Source organism: Scaptodrosophila lebanonensis, unplaced genomic scaffold (assembly GCF_003285725.1).
Source record: "Scaptodrosophila lebanonensis strain 11010-0011.00,11010-0021.00 unplaced genomic scaffold, SlebRS2 tig00000053-arrow-pilon, whole genome shotgun sequence".
NCBI classification, from domain to species: domain Eukaryota; kingdom Metazoa; phylum Arthropoda; class Insecta; order Diptera; family Drosophilidae; genus Scaptodrosophila; species Scaptodrosophila lebanonensis.
In genome coordinates, this window is record NW_022060548.1 from 8636025 (window position 1) to 8659221 (window position 23197).

Consider the following 23197-nt stretch of genomic DNA (forward strand, 5'->3'; position numbering starts at 1 on the left):
TTCCTCGAACTCACTTGACACAATGAGAACAAAAGATTTTTTTTGATCTGGCAGTAAACGATGTTTTAGTGTTGGAAAACAGTCTTACGAACGTACTCACCAGCTGGTAAAATGTGGTGGGATTCATAACTATCGGAAATCGTGAGACCACACCATCATACAAGTCGTTCGCTGTTTGGCATTTCAGCCAGTCTTTTAAATAATTCGTTGCGAGAACGTATTGGTGCGCGCGTATTTGTTATAACGAGCGACAGGTGTTTTTTATGACTTAGTTAAACAAATAAAACAAACGTTAACACTCGCAAGCGGCAATTACAAATAAAGGTGTCTACTTTTATTAAAATATCGCAACAAGCAAATAAAAGCGTTAAAGCCAAAAATATAAAACGAAAACACAAAACCATCGACACCTGTTTGCCTGCATTCCAGGGACTGCATGAGAGAGCGCATTGTGTGCATGTGTGCGTGTGCATTGCCTAAATAAGGGCATATCGTGTGTCAAGGAAGTGGGAAGTGCGAAGAGTGACCATTTTGTTTATGGGAAAATAATTGACAATATACAAACGTTGTTGTTCTACAATTGCAGCACATTTTGCAGCAAACCAACCAAAGCAAGAGTAAAAGAAGAAACAGCATAAATAAACATAACTCGAAAACCGGTTAAACGAATAACGCGCGCAAGCAAAAGGCAACAAAAAGAGCATTGGAGTGAGTAAAACAACAACAAAAATACTTGGCTTTTCAATTTGTTTGCGTTCAAGAGAGGCCTAAAAGAGAGGCCCAAGTGACAAAAACTAAACTAAAACGTAAAAAGTGTGTGTAAAAAATTGTAACAAAATACGAATATTAGGCGAATAATAAAGAATAATCCCTAAGTAAATGAAGGAGCGGCGTTACTTAAAAAGTGCATTTTCATAAAATATACAAAAATTTGCACTGCCCTAACCAACGGCAATAGGTAAGTTAAGGCTTTATAGTGTTAATAGACTCCGCTGCGATCATCGTTTATATTTAGAACGGGGGGCCTAGTTTTATGGCTCTCACGTGAAATCTTGAATTATAGACCAATAGAGGCCATAAAGTACGATTAGTCAAAAATAATAACTCTTAATCAGAGTTAAGCAAGTAATCAAACACCTGATCCAGGGCGGTGCGATAGCAACAATTGCTTTGTTGCCAACACGCAATTACAATTACCCATAACTATGACCTGCCTCACATGAATATACATATATGCATATGTATGCATATCCAGTTTATATGCCTTATATGATCTGATTATTCATGCCAGTTCATTGACACAACAAAGTCAATCAAATTTTAAAAAAGATTGAAAAAAAACTTTCACTGAATTGCGCGCCAAAATGCCACAATAGTTGTAAAATTGCCATATATATTATGGAATGTATGTATGTATGTATAAAGCAATGAAGTCAAGTAGAAAACAATTTTGTTGTAAGCGCCAAAAAATAGAAAAACAAAAATTGAACAATTGAAATGCAAGTCGCTCGAATTGAAAAATTATCCATTCATGTTCATTGTGTAACCCGTAGTTGATTTTTCAACTTGATTTGTCGAGCTTCATTAAAACCTGGTGAAATTTGTAAGGCGAACCACAACAGGCAACAAAGTCAAGATAATCGCCGCATTGCGGAACTTAATCATACACACATACATATGCATGCATGTATGTATGTATAGTAGGTACATATATACATATATATACTTGTTTATGAGCATAGCTACCTCTCCACTACCTATTTAATGCATGTTGAAAGCTAATGATGCTTTACAGTGATTACAAAACGCCTCTTGCCTTTTTTTTTTTAATACTATTAGTTCGCCCTTGTTTCATGCCGTTTTGGCAGTCGATGGTACGAGTAAGCGGTTTAATTATTGAGAGTAATTAGGATGTAATTTATTATCAGCAAGCAAGCTCGTTAAAAACTCACTTCATTGATCAGTGAGCGAACTCAACACTGATTAATACAAAAAATGATTATTTCACACAAATCTGTTAATTTATCTTTCCTTTCTTTTCATTATATTTTTGATGTAATCATCGTCCGTTATATTGATTACATTAGTATAATAATCGTTTATCTCAGAGGATTAGAGTTATCACTCATATTTTCTTCGATTTCAATTTTCATTAGTTTTATATAAACCATCAAGGGATTTAAGGAATTTCAGCAACAAATTCAGAACTCTTTCAAACAAAGACAAAGATCATTTAATAGTAGAACGATGGACATTTTCACTTCCTAAAACTATAGATTCGGAATCATCGCTTCCAATTCTAAAAGGTTTTTAGCTAACATGTATAAAAATCTCTTGATTTAGTTTTTTTTTTTTTTTGAATTTATTTAAAAAATTTAATTTTTGTTTTAGTTTTTGTTTAATTATTTTTTTTTTATATTTTTGTTTTTAATTAATTTTATTTAATTTTTTGTTTAATTTTTTATTATTAGTAAGTTTTTATGTTTTTATATCTCATAACTTTTCTGTGAATATTTCAAATAGATAATAAATAAAATAGTTCTTGATCTGTCAAACTGTTGATGGGGAATCCCCAAAAGCCAAATCCAACTAATTCCAAAATTTAATAATAATTGTGTTAACAACTTTTCATTTCTCTGCCACAGTTCATGTGGCAATGACTCACAGTCGCATTTATGAATATTGTAGACTGCACATAAAAGACAATACAATGCAATGCAATATAAAAAAAACCGTGTGCTCTTTTAGGACCGGCAACAACAACAACAGCAACAAAAATTCCAAACTTTAAAAACAAACCGTTGTTGGTCATGCAAAAGAAAAAATATACAAAAATCAGGCAACAGGTAACCACAACAAAAGCAACTGCCAAATAGTTTCGCACAACATTCCCACCAAAAAAAAAAAAAAAAAAACAACAAACAAAAAAATATGCAAACCGAACAACAACAAAGTAACAACTGGCCTGCCAACAACTTTATGGAAAATAAGCGCAACAAAAAAGCAAAACTATGCACATAAAAAGTTATATAAAAACACGTTCAAAACACAGCCACAGTCAGCTAAAGCCGCAGTCCATCTTAAGCCAACTGCTGCTCCCTCCACACCCTTCCACATCCCTGACTAGCCAGCCCGCCCTCGTTGGCTCGTCAAGTTGCGCGCTTTTCGAGCCACGCTTCAATTGCTAAAAGCATTGACGCAGATATGCGGCTACTAGTTCGAGCTTCTTGTTGTTGTAGTTGTTGTTGTGAATTCTACAGGTTTCGTATGTGTGTGTGTGTGTGTGTGTGTGTGTGTGTAACAGTTGCCTTAAACCAACCATGCTCTGCAATTTTACGCCAAAGCTGGAAAAGGCGAACGCAACTCACTCCGGTCCGGTACGGCCGATCGATTCAATATGCGCCGCTCTATATAACTTTTAGCCGCCCCAAACCGGCCGCTGACTGCCACCACCGCCCCACAGCCATAAACATTGGCATGCCACAAAGATTGCTGTTTTTGTTGCTGTTGTGATTGTTATTGTATCTGCGCAACAAATCGAGCTGCAAGCGTTGGTCGCCGCCGCAGCCACTACTTGGCGTTCATTTCAATTCGTTGCGCGTTGTTGGCTCAATGACGCGCTAGTTGCTCGCAGCAACAGCAACAACAACAACAACTACACAAGCACCACATAGCAGCAACAACCACTCACCCAGCCTTAGCTCAGCTCACCTCAACGCAACGCGACCGCACCACACCACTCCGCGTCTTGTTTGGTTTGTTTGTACTGCGTCGTAATTGTTTCATAAAACGCAAAGCAGTCAGTCAGCCAACACACATACACACACACTCACACCTAGAAAACTTACCTGTCCATCGCATTCACAATCGATGGTAACAGGTGCGCGAATTTCGCGTATTCCGACTGCGCATGCGCATCGATTCTCGCTTCATTTTGATATTTTCAACTCAAAATATCTCCCCTCCCAATCGATTTTAATTACAGTTTATGTCCCGCAGCAGACATTTTTGGTATTCGGCGCATAAATGTCAAAAACTTACAAGGTTACATATTCTTTCAGTAAATCTGATTGACAGAGTTGCCGGAACAGCAGTTATATAAAGAAGCTAAAGACAGTAATTTGTTCAAAAGCAACTTTTAAAAACTGTTGAAGAAAAACTCAAAAATTGAATGCTTTAATTAACTAAAATTTATTGAAAAATGAAAAATATAATTAAATTTTGGAATTGTGCAGCTCAAGAGTTTTCAAAATTAAATGCATTGATTTTTGATTATACTATAAAGAAAAGAATTAATATTCGGAAAGATATGCAATAAGATAGGCAAACCTGTAGCTGACTCTATCCAACGAACTTTACATAACTACGTCTGGGAATAACTTTTCGAAACACCATCCTAGAATATTTACAATTTATGACCAACACCTGTACCATTTAAACGCGTTAACTCAGCGCTGAGTCACGACCTCATCAACTGGCTGAGATATCAAGACATAATACTCTTAATTTATAATACCGCACTGAGATACTCAGTTGCTGAGACAACGAGCCATCAACTTTATTAAATATTTGCCAGATACAAGCGCTCGACAGACACAGCCACAAACCCAAACCCAACGCTGACTCAAAACAAATAAAACATCCACCAAAAGCGCCGTAGACCAGAAATATAGAAACATAGCCAGACTTACATGGGAATGAAAAGCAAACCACTAAGCAAGGCAATAAGATAATATCTTGAATTACGCGTAGCCCTGCTTTTTCGCTTGTCACAGCTGATTGCGATTTGTTGTCCACAAACAACAACAGCAGCAAGTGTTATGATTTACATACAACAGAAACTGTTAAATACAAGTAAATGCAACAACGTACGAAACAGGCACAGCGACTGCGCACCGCTCTTGTCTGTTTAATTTGTATTTTAACTGTAACTGCGCTACTTACTTACCTGCCTGAGCTGGCGGCGTATCTATCAGACACAGATACAGACACATACGTGCAACGCAGCGAGGCGTGCATGCCACGCACGCACCGCACCGATTTCAGAGTAATATGCGACCTACGTGTGGTTGTAGAATGCTTTTTTAGTGTTAATAGAACAACTTTGAAGAGGGAGCCTTTCTGTTGTCAGTTCTTAAACACAATGAGAATATAAGAACATCAATAATTTTTTAATCAAAATTATTTATTTGTTTGAAAATATTTAGTTTGTGAAATACAGGGTTTTCAATTTCTTTCATGGATTTTAAAAAGTATACTTCTGGATGGGTACTCGTTGTATTTTGTTGAGCCTTGTTTATATTTTGGGAAAGTATTCTTTTATTTTAAGTGTCTCATTGAGTTTGCCTCACGTTCTAATTGTTGTAGAATAAGTAATACAAAATCCTACCATACTTCTATATTTGAACACCCCATTTTTAATGAACCTTTCGAGCTACCCTCGTATGTAAATCCATTCATGCGTCTACGACTTAAATTGAAACTTATTGTTTTTTTTATGGCTTGTATTTTGTTTTTTTCCTGCTGCTGCCTTATAAATATTAATCGAATTTGTTATTTAACTTGTTGCTTCGATTTCTGTGCAATCTTTTATTTGTCAGTTGTTTTTTTTTTCTGCGAATCAACTTAAAATACAAATTCAAAGGCAATTTTGCATAATTTGGCGCGAAACCAGGAGAAAATAAAGAGGAAAAAAAGTCCAAAGAAAAAAAGCTTAATGCGTTTTTTGTTTATATTGATTTTCTTCCCCGCTCCCTCCTCCTTTTACGTTGCTGGGCCCTTTGTTGTTTGTGTTAAAAAAAAAACATATATTTTTTGGCAAGCCGCTTTATTACACGCATTGTTGTTCTTTTTGTTGTCGTGGCTGTCGATGTTTATTGAAAAGTATTTTACTCGATTACTTATTTTATATTTGCATTTCAAGGCGTTCTTTAATTGCTGATTTGACCTTATTTTTATTGTTGTTGTTGCTGTGCATGTTTATTAACCCACTAATGTCCTTCTTTTTTATATATCAGACAGATTCAACCTGTTTTTTGATTCTGTATGTATTTGGATATTTGTACGAATGGGTGTTGTAATTGGGATTATAAATTAAGGTCAAATATGTGCATTTAATTAATCGGGATTGGATTAATGGGGAATCTTCGAATCCCAATCATATGACTCGATAACTGACTTTGAAGTTCATACAAGTTCCTTAATACTTAATTTAATTTGTTGATTCTATATATGTATTTAAATATTTTTATGAATTGTTATTATAATTGGGCCTATAAATTAAAGGCTAATGCCTGCGTGCTACGTGCATTTAAATAATGAAAAATCTTGAAAGTTTATAAACACTTCTTCAATACTCCATTAATGAGAAGCTCTTGGGGACAGTATTTTAATCGTGCTGCTATAAATTGTGAGGAACTAAGGCCTAAATAGAGAGCAATGCATGATTTTCAGAGAAAGAAAAAGAACAAAGAACAGCGCATAGAGCTCTTAATAATAACGGAAATGAATGAAAATGAAATAATAATTTTTTTAGCAGAGAAAGGGTATTTAATTTCATGACTAAATTTTTAAAATAAATACCATTCAGGACTTTGATTTACATTTGCATTATTTTTCTGTATATTTTGAAAATTTAGAGAAAATTTCATTAACCCGAAAATTGTAAAAACTCTAATCTAGTTGAGGAATATGATGAACTAAGTTAATTATTGTTTTATATTTTTACTATACATTGCTTATCTTTTTGTGGGAGCACAATCCCAAGAGCAACAAATAAAATGTTGTTAAGAAAGATAATACCAAGTCATACTTCATCCCACTGTAAAACCATAATATTAGCTGGAAAAGCTATAGCCACTGGTTTCTACGATTTAAGACAGCTACCAACGACCTAACATTATGGGGTTAACGCATTGATTATTTAGTTGGGAAAAGAAAAAACCGCCAGCGTTAATTCCGCTATTAAAGCTTTAGGAGAACATAAACGTTCAATTTTCCCATGAGGCGACATACTTTTTGCCTTTTTGCATAAATTATAGACACCATATAATTACAAGTGCTATTTTCCAAACCATTTGGCATTGGATTTTTTTTAGAACCGTGTCAAAACGTTTAAGCCCCCCACAGCAAACACAATAACAACAACTCAAAGAATTAAATAAGCGGCTGAAAATCAATTTACAAGCGGCCATATAAAGGCAATTAAATACCTGAGAAATTTTATAAGTGAAATAACTGGACAATTATAGCGCCAGCGTTTAACTCCAACCTGAAGCCCAAAGCAATGCCAATATGAGGCCCAAAAGACGATTTGATGCGCCAAAGTGAAATCTATATAGCCCAGATAAGTATATACATATACATGTATCTGAAGTTAATGTATTTGCAGCTGACAGCTGAGCATTCAGGCCAAAACGGCGATAAAAGACGTAAAACAAAACATAGTGCTGCCACAAAAATATTTACATTATAGAGCGTGCGAGTGCGATAAGTGTGTGAGCCGAGCTGAGCGATAGAAAATGAAACTGTCAAGTATCAAACTAACTGAATAAACAACAATATATACTTAACTTGATAGATATATACTTGTATGTTTATTTTAATATGCACATGTTTTGCCAATCAGCTGTCCAAAATGTTAAGCAAATTTGTAATTTGGCACGCGCTTTTGGGCTGCCAACCGAGCCTATCTTTATATAAGTACATATTTAAAAGGGTGCCTTTTATTTCGAATATAATAGTTACTTTGATAGACAAATAACGTGCAAATTTCAGACTCTTTTAAAAATAAGGAAATCTTTGTATTTAAAGAGTGTGTGGATTTTCGTGAAGGATGGTTGCTGGAAGAGTCTTTTATATTGAGTCTTTCTTTATAGTCAAAGGGTGGTCTTTTTCGTGAGAACAATCTTATGAAAGAAATTTGCTTTAGGCTGCAATGCAATTTTAATTATTGTTCTGATATACTTCGAATTTGTAAAATATTTAAAAAAGTTGGAGGAAAAATAATTTAAGAAAACTTCTGTAAAGAAATCATTAATCCTAATTAAAAAATTGGATGACCATTAATACATCGACTTGTTTGTTGTTTCTGTTGATTCTTAAGCGTTCTTTGGATGCTTCACTTTTCACAAACCAACCTGACAACTAAACCCTCTAAAGACACCCCTTATTTATATTTGCTTAACGACTTGCAGCCGAGCTTGCATGTGGGGTAACAAAAAGTCAAATAGTCGATAAACCCATACCTACAACTTACGATATTTAAATTCAGATAAACCTGCTGTTTGCATTAAAAAATCCAGATTTGTTTTATGGACGTCTAAAAGCGACACGTTCGTTTTAGTTAATCTGTGTATGAAAAAGTCAACAAAAACTTCTAGAAAATATATTCAGAATGTATTCAAGTGTTTTATTTTTGCTTATTTACTTATCGTGGCACAACTTGTTCAAATAATGCTGGATAAAAGCTTACTCGTATCTGCGTATAAGCTTTTGTATTCGCGATTTCTAGAGAAATCATAAAGCTCCACACTATGAAGTACTTATATCATCAAAAAATTATCCCACGGCCTATTCATACTGGGGAAGTTTATAGAATTTGTGGAAAAAGTACCACCTTAAATGTGCTGTGATGAGTCAAGAATAATAGATAATAGAAATCATGTATTATTACCATAAAATATACAACGGCTCTTAATAAGTAACTTAATAACAAGAATTTCAAAAGTAATCTTGTAACCTGTTTGGGCAAATAACTAGAACTACACATATCCATAAATAGTTTAAAGAAATATTCAATTAAATGACTACATTAAAAAATATTTAATCAGTAACAGTGAAATGGAACGTAACAAGAATTGAACATTTCCAATGATAAACAAAACAACGAAATGTAAGCTTTATCTGAAATGTTTGTCGGCCAATCTATATAATCTATATGGGGCCATAATGGGGTCAATAACTTAAACTAATTGAGAACATGAAACAAAGAATTTTAATTGAAATTTCTAGAAACCAGAACTTATTATTGATTGCGTTGCTTAACAACATGATATACAAGGCTGGTCTAGTTATCTCTATTATTTTCAGTTTGTTTACTTCAATTGACTCTTATGTTAGTTTTGTTTTGCTACCAAAACAAGTGAGTAATGCTAAATTGATATGTGGGACCACCTTTTTGTCTGTACGAATGAAAGTATCTTCAAAAATATAAGAACTAGACTCGGGAAATAAGTTACACTAAATTTGATAGACGGATAACAAAATAGATATTTCTAGTTATTTTCTTCTGTTTATGTCAACTAGTGTAATGCACGGATTTTTCAAAATTGGAATCTAAGAATTAATCTTCTTAATCAACAGTATGGCTGCGTTTGTCTCACTGCCTGTTTGCTTATTGGTCTTATAAGCGCTTGTATCTCAAAATGTATCAAAGCTGAAGCTACCAAACTGCATATATATGTTCCACTAGATTCAATTTAAAGCAAAATACATTTATTTGCTATTAATATAGAAACGTTAGAGATCATTGTCTGCTGTTTTTCTGCAAGAACGCTTCGATCTTGGGAAGTAAAAGGTTTTAGGTTTCCAAACTGTTTCTACTACACTTGACAAAAAGCAAACGCATATAGATTATTAATCAGTATGACTAGACGCGTTAATCCAGCCTCACTTTCTTTTTAACTGTTAACTGAAAATATATAGTAGCCGGACTTCTTAAACTTTGTATTGTGTTTAATAGAAGGAAGTAACTGTTTGTAATTTAATCATAAGCTAAAGCTTTTTGTTGCTCCTCAAAGCAAAATCTCACAATCAAGGCAAACAACAAATACAATAGCAAGTGTCCATGTGTGTTATTATTAATAACTTGCATTGTTTACTTTAATGGTTATTTTTGCGCGCCAACTCTAAGTGCGAATTTCACTGTCATTTTCAGCTGCAGCAATAAAAGTGGCAACAACAACAACACAATACAATAATTGTTGCTGCTCAAATAATTGCTTTATTTGAGTTGGGATATTTCCTGCTAATTATAAACAATCAAAGAGCACAAAAATTTTACTTCTGCAACAATTTGCAGCAACATCTGTTGAATTTGATTTGGGCTTTGGGTAGTTGTTGATGTTGATGTTGTTGTTGTTGGTGTACTTGTTAGTCGGTTGTTTGCATGATTACATTTAATGGCAACAGCAACGCCAACAACTCCGAAACATAATCATTTCGATTAAATAACTAACTTGCAACGTTGCTGCCCCAAACATTTGCAACAACAAGCGGCTGCGGCTGCTGCAGAAAATGGAAACAAAGTTGAACATTTGACGATTCGTTGCTGTTGTAATTATGAAAGTTTTTTTTTTTTTTTTTTGTTGTTGTTCGGCAAAGTTAAATGAACGTTATGAACTCATTTCAAAGAGTCAAGTTTATGCAGCACTGAGTCATTTCATTCATACATAGAAGTGTGGCGAGGGCTGGGGGGCAGCTGTGCCTGATGTTGTTGTTATTGTTGCTTTTGTTGTTGCTGCCCGCGGAAGTGAAAAGTTGCCAACGCCAGCCACACCACAAAAGTGGATTGGTCTGAACCTGAAACGAGTGCGACGACGACGACGATGACTACGACGATGGTGCTGGTGATGATGGTGGTGATGGTGGTGTGAGTGCTCTGCAATGCCTTGTAATGCGATACATTGGCTTTGTGCAACAACAACAACAACAATAACAACAGCAGCAGCAGCAGCAGTGCCGTTTGTTTTACTTGCAACATTGCTGTTGTTGTGTTGCTGCTGTTGGCATCGCCATCAAAGACAAGTTTTTATACCAATTTCCGCTTTTTATAAACTCGTCTATATGTACGTTGTTGTATTTACGAGTATGTCCAAAGGTTAAAGACTTTTGATGCGCCATACCTCAATGTAATTCATCTTTAATACTCATGTCTATGCATTGCTATTGAGTTTTAATGACGTTTTAATGTGACACCAATGGCCGTCATAGTGGATGTGGCTTAATTGAAAAAGGAAAAATCAATTAGGAAATGCGCAATTGATTCGAACACTATAATGTAGTAACTGCGATTAGATGATAGAGGTAAGCGACACAATAGGAGGTCATTGTTTTGTGCAAGTATTCATATGATTACCCTATCATGTGTGAGTAGCAATTGTTGATCTATTACTGAATCTGTTAGTGAAAAGCAGCAGACTGTTTGGATTGTCTCTGAGGTTAGAGTATTATCTGAATCAAATTGTTTACTTCCAATATATTGCACAAAATAATAAATATCCTTATAGTATAAATTTAGGTTTCCAATGAATATTTGGCTGACATATACATATATTTAACTTTATATCTGTGTAGATGTCAGATAGACTTCATCCATTCGGCTTGGCTCCAAAGCTTCTTAGACAAGTTTTAATTTCAAAAGTTCATACATGTTCTGCTCGAGTGATTCGGAGACAGTCGAGTCAGGATGAAGCGTTAATACAATAAGTCGCAAATCACAGCTAATCGAACTGAATAAACTATTACGTTTTATTTTTAAAGAGTTTATTGCTTTATTTAAGGGAGAACATCCAGGTTTTTGCTACTGCATACTGCTCAAATCATTTACTTTCTTTACCAGTCTATGCCATCTTTTCTTAATTTCTGTCTTTGCATTTATCTGTTCAGCTATCTTTCCTATTCATCTATAGTATATGCCCATCCATTGGTCTTAAAATGTTGCAATTACATATGTTCTGTACATTTATCTACCCGCCTCTAAATCTACTCATATTTCTATATTGATCTACCAAATAATGTTTCTTTCGAGCTACTCGTTTACCTAAATTTTTTCTGAATTGTCCACCTATTTACTATATTTTTCCTGCGTATATATCTGTTTATATCTTTAAACTGATTTATGTTCTTCTGCATGTATTTTTGTATTTATCTAACTATATACATACTTACTATATAGATAAATATTTTTATCGCTCATTATCTCCATCAGTTAATAAATTCAACTACTTATTTGTTTTTAGATATTTCTATATTTATACTAGTTTATCTATATAAACAATAAAATTTATTATAAAAAAATGTTTTCTAATTTTATATTTTTTAATCTGTATATTTGTTTGTACTTATATGTATCTATTATGTACCTACCTATTTATCTATTTTGATTAGGATTCATATTTTTTCTAGCTATATTTATTTATCTATTTCTTTATTCCTATAAGAACTTTTAATTCTTTTATTATTTAATACTTTTATACTTTAATTCTACTGCCCTACACATCTATTTATATTTAAATTATCCATCCATTTGATTTCGTTTTATTAATCCATCCAATTGCCGTAACATTAGACCTAAAAGTAATCACGAATTTCTGTATTTAAATTTATTTATTTTTAATGCAAGCAAGAGAAGGTCAGCTTTGTTTCTATGATTGGGCTTCTTTTTCTGCAACATTATTAAAGCCTTGATCCAATTTGCGGCTCAGGCATACATTTCTTGAGCTGTTCAATGATTAATCATTCAAACGTGTCATGTTCAAAACAATAAATAAATATATTGACTAAATAGCTTAAATAAAAAAACAAAAAAAAAATCAATTTCAATTCTAAGCTCAGAGTTTGGTATTTAAAATATGCCACCAAATTTGTTCAAATAAACAAATTCCAAGTGAGGGGACCAACAACAACAACAACAACAAAACAATACAAAATCAAAACAAAAACACAACTCATGGCTCCAAGTATTTCCGTTTGAACCTACATATAGTATATTTGTATTTGTGTACATATTTTTGAAGTTAATTCTTTCTTTTTTGTGGTGGTGTTCTGTTTATTTTCATACAGTTTGGCTTTGTAGGTTAGCAATGCCAAACCTTGAAAGTGTCTGACAGACATACGGACAGACCGACCGATTGTCAGTTTTAGTTGCAACTTTTATTCACTCTTTTCATTTTTCAACTGCCATAAATTTTCACAAACAATTGTTGTTTATTTTTCATAGAGTTTTATTTTTAGTGGGCAAGCATTTTAGTTTAGATTTATTTGTGCCAATTTGTTTCCATTATTTACGGTATTGTAGTTGCCATTTTTTATGAGCTATGACTATACTATATATATATATCTCGATATCTATATGTATATACGTGTAAATTGAATGCAAGTCTCATTTATGAAAAGCTAATATATGAGTGGCTCTTTAAATGAATAAATTGCCATAAATCAGGTAAAGTTTTCAGCTTGCTTATTATAGTGAAGGCTTATAATTAACACTGTGTGTTGCCTACTTGCCTAACGCTTTTAGCCAAGTTAATAACGGCGCTGAATTTGCATAAAACATTTCACCAGAAGTGCCAAAATAAGTAGTCACGAGTTATGTTGAGGAAAATGGTGATTAGTTTTATGATTAACAAATTATTGAGCTAATTAGCCGTGCGGAGTTTGTTAGCCAAGTTAACACACATATGTATGTATGCTTGTGCTTAAGGCCAACAGGCAGCATACATTTTTCACTCCACTACCGTTAGTTGAGCAACAAGCACGCCCCAATGCCTAAGCATATTTATATGCAACGTTCAACATTTTAGCCAATTCTGCGCCACTTTTTGGCCAACTTGTTTTGCGGTTTGTGTTGTGGTTGTTGTTGCTTAAGTTTTGGGCGCAGCGTCGGGCAGTTGATTGATTTCCACAGTCCACGCTGCGGCTTTGGTCAAAAAAAAAAAAAAAAGAGCGAAGACGCGTCTTCGATGCTTTTGGCAACTGGCTTTTGGCCATTGTTGTTGTGCTTTATGGCCTGCCATGATTGCGCTTACGTGACGCTGTCAATTGATTTGTGCGCAAAATGCTCTTTTGGCCAACGGTGCGGCCTGATTGTCAACGCATTTATATACATACATATATATACTGGATATATACGTACAGGCAGGCATATATAGTATGTGTATGAATGAAAGGCAGTCCAAAAGGCAGTCCAATTAAACAACAACAACACTCACAGCAACAGTAATATTGACAACTTTGGTAAGTTCGTGCCATCGTTTGCTTCAACAACATTTTTTCCATCGTGGCTAAACTTTTCATGAAGGTTTTGTTGCCTGTATCTCATTTTATGTATTTATTGTTGCTATGCTTTGGAAAATGTGCATTGAATTTTAATTGCTGGCGGCCATTTTGAAAAAAACACATTTTTTCCTGGAATAAATTAGATACAAATAACATTTTCAATAGCACACAAAACCGACATTAGAAATAAATCAAGAAGTCAACAAAAGTGAGCTCACTACACGATTGTGTAAATATAAAGCGAATGAATTAATATGTATAGCGGCGTAGTTTCAATTTTATTTATGATTATGAGATATGCATTTTATGTTTTGCAAATCTTCTTCTATCTGATTGGGTAAAAACAAATAATGTCAATGGCTATAATTAATTTAGAAGAGAACTCATACATTGCCATCCACTTACTATTCATACTATGTGTGTTTAGATTATTTATAATTGTGCGGCTGATATCCTATTCATAGACTGTATGTAGTATAGTATAGAAAAACTTATTAAACTACTCATTACGCTTATTTGTTATATCTAATCTTTAGTTCCACAATAGCTCTATGAATTATCTATAATATGAATACATAAATTGCAAATATTATGTACATATACGTGTATAGTGTGATTAGATTTGAGCCATAATTTTGCACCATTGGAGTGTTTGGCAAGGACTTCAAGATAAATGCATGTATTGTAGCCTTTGCTGATAAATGTGACCAATAAACATCTGTTAATACTGGACTGGAACTATGGTAGAAACTGCAAAGCAGTCGACTTTTAAGCATCTTATTGTAACTATATTCCCATACCTGACCGAGTTAGAGTAAAAAGGACTCAATGTTTTGTGTAAATTTTTAAAATTTTCGGTACCTTTCTTAAGATTCTTACATAAGCATTTGATATGCAGTTTATATTACCAGCAGTTTCGAAAATAGGCGCTCGGGCTGTTGATTAGATTGGAAACTACAATTTGTTTTAGTCTTGTATTGTAGTGTTTTATCCAGCGAATCAGTATCGATAATATAGTATTTAATCTACACTCATTTCTCAACACACCTTACTCCCTTTTCTTGCCGCACAATCAACTTATTACGTTGTTTTACAGTCTAGTTTGGCAATAAATAATTAGCTTAGCTTAATTTTATCACAGAGGATTTCCCCATAAAATGATTTATTATCAGAATTCGAAAGGAAGTCAAATCGAGTGTAAAGATAAATTTAAAATAACTTTTTTCTGCTACGACTACGAAGTATTTTCTAAAGAATACGATTAACTAATTAATTAATGTGTTTTTTTGCTTAGAATAACGAATAATTGGATGCATTGTATGCATGGCGATGGTCTATTATTACTTGTATATTTTTGTAGAAATATTCGCAATTACTTCATCAAAAGAATAAACTATCAATTAGCCGGGCACTATCATAAATAATCGAGTTCCATATATGTATCTGTATCTGTCTGGCAAGTTCTGTTCATCTGAAGCGGCATTTTGGCATTTGAGAAAACCTGAAATCTGTGTTATTTAGCATTGCTCGATGCTGGAATATGCGTAATAGGCAAGAAACGAGCTGAATATATTAAATATTAAAAGCGTATTACAACATTTCTACAAATAAAACTAAGTTCGCAATATCCAACGGATATTCATTCATATACATATGCAATTTTGAAAGCTCGTGGTGCTCGGCGTTGATATCGGAAGCGTCTACATCTGATAAAGATAAGTAATAAACATATAGTAGCCGACTATCTGAGCACGCGCGCGTCGTCTGATACTCGCCGCTGATAAGAAACGAAAGCGTGTCGTGGCCAGCTCTTAATTACATTTGGCCGTACTCCACATATATGTTTATAGTATAGATGTGTGGGCTAGACCCAATGATAAATACCGGCATTTTATTATTTGTCTTATTTTTAGCGCGATTCGCATCTCTGCGTGCGAAATCACGCCTTGAACAGTTTATTTTTAGTCTTTCAAGTGACAATTAAGCATTTAATATAGACTTTGACATGGACTTGGAAATGAAATTGGAATTGGAATTGGACCAGAGACAGAGCCAGAGCCAGTCAGAGCCGGCCAAGACCGGCCCAAGCAAACAATTGATTTAAATTTTAATTAACACCCACGTTCCGAAAACTTCAAGCCATTGGGAAGGGCGCTGCGAATGACGTGAGTGCTTCACTGCACTCATACTATACTACATATATGTTATTATTTTAATTGCCACTTGCACTCAGTTCAAGTCGTCTGTCTGGCTCTGTGTGGGGGTACTCTTAGCCCCCGGTCTCTGAGCAATTGTGAAGCCATCCCGCAGTGTCTGCCCAACTACCGTCACATTTTAATGAACGAATCAATGTTTGTCTGAGTAACTAACTAGTATTACCGCTATATAGATTATACCAGTATGTGCACCATAACATATGATGCAGTGAATAGGGAGAGGTCATGCCCCTTGCTTTTATTTATTTTGAAAGTTCATTTCATTTGCATTTAAATTACTTCTGAAGCGACAAAGCTTCAACTTTTGTGAAGCTACAAGTGAAGCTGATTTTTAAAACCCACACTCAATGCATTCTACTTGTAGAAGCTTTTCAATTCAATTCGATCTTAATGCACAAACATTTTAATACCTATGGCTAAACAGAGGAAAGACCTTTTTTAATATCGTTTGCTTAGCGGTTTCAGTTACTGTACTGCTGTTTGTTTAATATCATATATTATTACAATCGTAATCGTCTCTGTTTACACACTTGCGTGTAACTTCTGTTTGCTTAAGACCTAAAATTTCCAGGCCTTGTCAGTCGAAATGCCACCCACAACCACACCTTTTTGTCAACATAGTGGCTGATTTTCTTGTTTACTTGACGTCAGTTATTGTCGTATCAGTCGTATGCGTCACAGTAGTCGCTTAAACTTGACCTTTATTTTCCATTTATTTCCCATTTATTGCTTATTATTGCATATTGTGTATTGTTTTCTCTCCCTCTCTATATCTCTCTATCTATATCTCTGCTTTATGTGTGCCGCTGTGCCACCTACTTGCCACTCAAGCCAGTTATTGGCAGTTAGCGGACAAGCTGAGTGACTTTTCTTTCGAGAAAATGTTATGTGTAGGCGTCGAGAGCTGCTACATGCCTCTTGCCTCGTGCTAATGTATGATTTGTGGCGCGTTCCGTTCATCCCACGCCCCAAGCACAACTTGTATTTGTACTTCTAAGTTGTGAATACCCTATGTTATGGTAATATAAGTATGTAATCAGTATAATGCGATGAGTGTCCGTCTGTATGAACATCTAGAACTTTTGAGCCATAAAAGCTAGAGGCGCCAAACTTGGAATGTAGACTTGTCTTCTCCATATACAGACTAAGTTTGTTGCAATACAAATATAGCCTCATTATTGTAAATAGATCCCACATGAACGATGGAAAACCTTTTTATTTAGTTGTGGGTCTGTCGAAGAGAGCATACAGGAGTCGGACTCGCACGACTTTATGTTGCACTCGCTTTTCTTACTTCTTTATTTCTGTTCCAGTAATTTCGCCAGTAATTGTTGCGCAAACAGAGAAACGTTCTGCACACTGCTCGTCTAATATTACTCTGTCTTTGACGCTTATTCTGATTCTGATTCTGACTACGACTATAATAGCTATTAGCATGTGTTTACTGTTTTGTTCTCTTTTGTTATTGCTCATTAAATATGCTGAGGAAAATGGCGCATAAATCACAGAGGGGGTTGGCCGCTCGGGGGGACTGTCCGACTGTCCGACTGCACGACTGACTGCACAATTTTGTTTAAAGCTGTGGCATGGAGGGCGGGGGCATGTGGCGCGATGTGGCGTGGCGTGGCGGCTGTGAAACGCACATAGGCGTTGCATCTATTATAATTGTTAGTTTTATTATTTTCTTGATATATGATCGAAGAGCTTGATATATGAGTCAGCTATTAGTTTATTTTAATGATGGCCTCTCTTCCTAGACATTTTTGGTATTTCAGCTTTTGGATAATTTATGGCGCATGCAGTGCGCCCGGGCTGGAAACTGGTATTGTATGCCAATGGGAGGTGTCGGCTATAAATTGTTTTGCATCTGAAGAACACCACAAGTCTAACATTTGTTTAGAGGCTTAGACAGGCTTCAAGCCAACATTAGCTGTGAGAGACCTTCGTAAATAGCTGAAATTCCTTAAGAATTCCATGTGCATGCATAAAATAAATTAAAATACGATTGAGGTTGTTTTTTTTTTTGGTTTTTGTTTTTTGGGGCTATAAATACCAGCGAGCTATAAAAACTGTCTAGTCTAAACGTTACTAAGACTAAGATCGTTAGGCAGTTGGCAGTCAATTCTGAACGGCTTACAAGCACTAATACCGGTTTCTAAACTTCAGACAATAGATACATTAACACATTGACAACGAGAGGGTGCCAAGCTGAAGTTGAAGCTTGAAAAAAAAAGAATAACAACATAGGTTAAGGGCAATCATCAGGCACAGAGTGAGAATGCATTTGAAATATTGCAGCGTGTCTCTGACCTTTGATGTTGCGTGTCTCTCTAGCCTGAGAGCAGACTGTATGAAAAGCAACGAAAAAAGAAACATTTGAAAGAGCTGAGATTTTGTTTTTATAATAAAATTCATGGAATTCCGTTTGTATGAAGCGAGGCAACAAGTTTTAGGCGCGGCTCACGTTGCGCGCTCAGCTCAGCTCAGTTCAGCTCGACCGATCAATCAACTGCAAATGCACAACACAACCATACACACACACACACACACACAAAAGCGATTGAATTTAATTGATTCAAATGAAGATGACGATGTTGCTGCCGATGCGGCTGCTGCTGCTGATGATGATGATGATGATGCTAATGCCGCTGTTGCCTGCCTAAACATGAATGACGTTTGTCTATCTATCAGTTGGCTTTTGTATCTTCTTCTTTATTTTATCCTATCTAGTATCTGTCGCTTTTCTACCTTTCCGCATATATGTATATGTTTGTTTTTTTCTTCGTTTGTTTGTTTGTATGTACGTGTATATGTAAATCACTGCATAACAATCAAGTGGCAGTAGGCAGCCAGATTTCACAATGGAATACAAAACATACAAGTATATACGAGTATTAGAGGTGGGCAGGCAATGTGATTTCGTTTTCATACTAAAACCTTATACTTCAACAAATGCTCGCAATTATTCGCTCAAAAAATTCCCTAAATATTTCAAAACAGTGCATAACAACTATTTAGTTTCAGGAAAGGCAATAAGGAAAAGTATTTCACATTTTTATTATGTATAAAATAAATATTTAGCAACTCTAGCAACTGACTGATTAGCTATAAAACTTTAATCAGCCATTGTCGTGGATATAAAACAGAATAGCTTTATTGCTAGGGAAGTTATTCTAATTCCAAAACGTCTATTCGATTAAAAGCCTGTCAGGCATTTAGTTTGCTGTACGTTAAAAGGGTCAACCTTTCATGAAGAATGAATTTCTTAGATCATAATGTTGTAGCCTTTCGTTCATATTAAAGAAAGACAAATCATCTTTAACCTTTAATTTAGTTCATCTTTTTTTATGTTACTAAAATATTATATTAAAGTGTTAAAAATAAACATTGGAAAATTCTTTAAAACCCATAGAAAAGTTAGATAAGTTAAATAACATCTTCAAACAGCATCTAAAAAATATTGATCTATAAGTTTTATATAAAAATCAAAGGATAAATACAGGCTGTTGTTTTCATCAGTGCACGCAATCAATATTTTCGATTTAAGACTTCTTAAAAAGGTCAAGCAGGCCGAAACTTTGTTCACAAATCGTTTTAGTTAAAAGTTTGTCATACGACTTTAATATTCGTATCAAAAAGAAAGTTTTTTACTGCGGTTTTACTTTTCATGACTTGTGTTTGCGTGCAAATAACTGGCCATAACATAGGTTTTATTGATTTTCTATAACTAATATTACTATTAATATTCCATTGCCCATCTCTAATTCAATCGAATATGTTTGTAGTAGACCTGAGCGCCGCTTTATACATATTTTCGTGATCAGACGTCAGTCCCCGATTATCACAACTGCAAATCAAATGCTACAAGTCGTCGTCGTCGTCATTGTTATTGTTATTTCTATTGCCATTGCTGTGTCTGACTGTGCCACTCATGCAACGTCTATAATTGCCGCCAGTCGCCCCAAGCCCCCGTCCTCCACTCCTCCACTCTACATTCCCGGCACCCAACTGGCCATTCAACACTTGTCAGTCAGGGGCGTTCGTGCGCATCAGTCTGAACTGAACTTAACAATTGTTTCGCCTCGATTTTTCAGTTTTTACGGTCAAAGTTGACTGACAGTTAGTCAGTCCGCCAGTCCACCAGTCCATCAGTCATTGAGAGAATGTCAATGTGCGTTGCATTCAATTATTAAAATTAGCTCGCAGTCTCCGCGCAGCTCGTCCGTAATTGTAAGATTCAGTTAGCCTACAATTGAACTTGCTTTTAATTACATGTCGACGATTTGAAACTGAGAATGAGGCTGAGGCTGAGACAAAGACAAAGACACAGGCGCAGCCAGAGATATGGAGAGAGATAGAGAGAGGCCAGACGATATACAGATTGTCTCAAGTCGGCTCACATTTGTGGGGTTTCAGTTTCAATTTGGCTTTCAATTTAGCGTCGGGTGAAGGGTCGCCAACTTGGGCGTGCAGACCAACTTTATATATCTGTATATATCATTGTATGACTGTGTAGGTATGTGTGTGCTATTAATAGAGACCTTGAGGTTGGTTATGAATGGGCGTTAAGCTGAATGTTCAGAGTAGACCAGCAAAGGGCTTGAAAACTGACTGCGACTGTGGCAGATCCATTATAAAATAGTTAATGCTAGTTATGCTAAGTGAAAAAAAGCACAGAAACTAGTGATGCAAGACAGCTTAGAGGTGTTTTTTCTATCCACTATATATATGTTGCATGGGAAAGAAAAACTTTTGGTACTGTTTCTTCATTGTTATTAGGAGAAGTAATTGTTATTATTTTTATGATACTTCTTTTTCATTCGTAGTTGTTTTTGATTTTCCTCACAATTTACACGCTGCGATCTTCTATGTTGCAAGCTCGATGATGTGAAGTTGAACGAAGCCTGAACGTTCAACTAGGATCAGAGAAAACATTTACAATACAAGCTACCTAGACCTAGAACGTGTTTTCCAACAGTAGGTATGCATTGCATTCCAAGTCTGTAATCTGTAATGTATAACATACGATCTTAGCTGGCTGCTAAAAAATTTCTCTGCCATGTCAAATAGTTCAAGAGATGCCTATAATTCCATCTTAGCTTAACTCTGAGCCTGGGAGAACTATTTGCTGCATTTGAATGCAACTAGCCTTCCCCGCCCCCTCCCTTCATCTATCTAAGATTGTACACAACAAGGAGTCTTGTAGTGTACTCGTATTGCGTTTACCTGAGCTGAGCTGAGCTGAGCGGAGACTACCTTCGTTAAAATGCTGGGCCACTAAATAAAATCATTAAAAATAATGAACGCACTTCCGCTCCAAACGCGCCGCCTAGCCAGTGAGAGGCCCCTTTTATTTCAGGCTACCAGGCTCGGCCAGCCTTAGAACTTTACACAACATTAAAATGAGGCAGACACAGAGAGAAAATGCCGCACAAATTAAAAGGTGCGCGCTCCTCATCGTCAACCTATCGGGAGTGCTGTGCGGAGCGGTGCGGTGCGGCAGACAAAGCAATTGCAATTACATATGTAAGATGGCTGGTTGAGTGGTAAGACTTGGCCGGAGACCAAAGACCAAAACCGCCTAGATCCGAGACTCTTGAATATCGAAAAAAATAAAAATAAAAAGATGTGGGCACAGCACGGCTCAGGCAGTGGTTGGCAGTGGCGGCGAACGGAAATGAAAAGCGCACCGCAGTCGCTGTTCACAATGTGTATCTGTATCCATGAAACAAACGCGTAGAAACAAAAGCGCGGCTGGTTACTTGATTGTGGGGGCTGGACGACACATATAAATTAACAATGAAGGCAGACACCGATCGACATGCCAGGCGATCGATCGAATTCAAGCACAGTGACCGCAATTTTTGCTATCAATTTATACAATTTTTATTAAATTATTTTATTCTATAGACAGAAATCAAAATTTGTATGTTGACAGCAAATAAAGTTGCAGTATTTTTCGTAGCATCAGCCAATTAGGTGGAATAGTTCATATTACTATACATCAAATTTGGAAAATATTGGCGTGCTTTCTACAAGTATTTGCAGTTTTTATTCCAATAAAAAACGTTACAGCAACATAGGCTTTCAATATTTCCACACTTAAATCATTTAAAATACAGTGCATTAGACATCATTAAGCTCATCTGTTCGTTTGAACGTCTGAACCATTCGCATAAGGAACGCATTGCAGTTACAGCCTTTAATTTTTTATTAAATTTAATTTTTAAAGAGAATACGCTTCCACAAACAAAAATTTGTAGAAAAAAATTTAAAAAAAAGGTCAAAAATAAATAATATTAATAATTAAAAATAATAATAATGTTAGTAAGTTCGTAATTTACTGGATCCAAAAACGTGGTATACTTAATTATAATCTACAAATACAACGCTACATATAAATAAAATAAGCTCGTTTGTCCGTTTGAACGTTTGAACATTTATATTTTGAAAAGTATATCTGCTAGAGTTCTACTGTTTATATATTAAACAAACAATACTCAAATATAATGCAATAAAATTTTTCCTAGGAGTTATGTGCAAATCGTTAGGTCTGTTTAAATGTTTGAACGTCCGAACCTATCTATTTCTGTCAAGCCTGGAGCTAAAGTCAACAAACTTGGTTCTTAGCATCTCAATAGCTTGAGGAAGGTATTGATTAAATTCCCCACTGTGCAGCGCAACATTTTTGTGCAATGCAGCGTACGTACAGCCTACGCCAAAAGCTCATCGCCATTAGCTTATGAATGAAAAGAAGTTTTGATTGAAAACTAATGGGAAACCAAAACAAAACCAAACAAAAAAGAAAACTTTCAAAATCTAGCACAATTTAAAGTGTAACTTGCACGTTTTGGCGTATTAGTCGAACAACTATACAGACAATTGTATCTGTATCTTTTGGCTTGGCCTCTTCTTGTGTACAT

General features: G+C 35.3%; 1 protein-coding gene across 2 annotated transcripts in view; it reads left to right on the plus strand.

Annotated features, from left to right (window-relative positions):
- Positions 1-220: 220 nt before the first annotated feature.
- LOC115623955 overlaps positions 221-23197 on the plus strand; it is a 51157-nt gene continuing 28180 nt past the window's right edge. The window contains exon 1 of one of the 2 annotated variants that reach the window (XM_030518520.1): positions 221-958. The gene's annotated coding sequence lies outside the window, so the exon portion shown is untranslated. The remainder of the gene's footprint in view (positions 959-23197) is intronic. The other variant, XM_030518519.1, reaches the window with a different exon arrangement.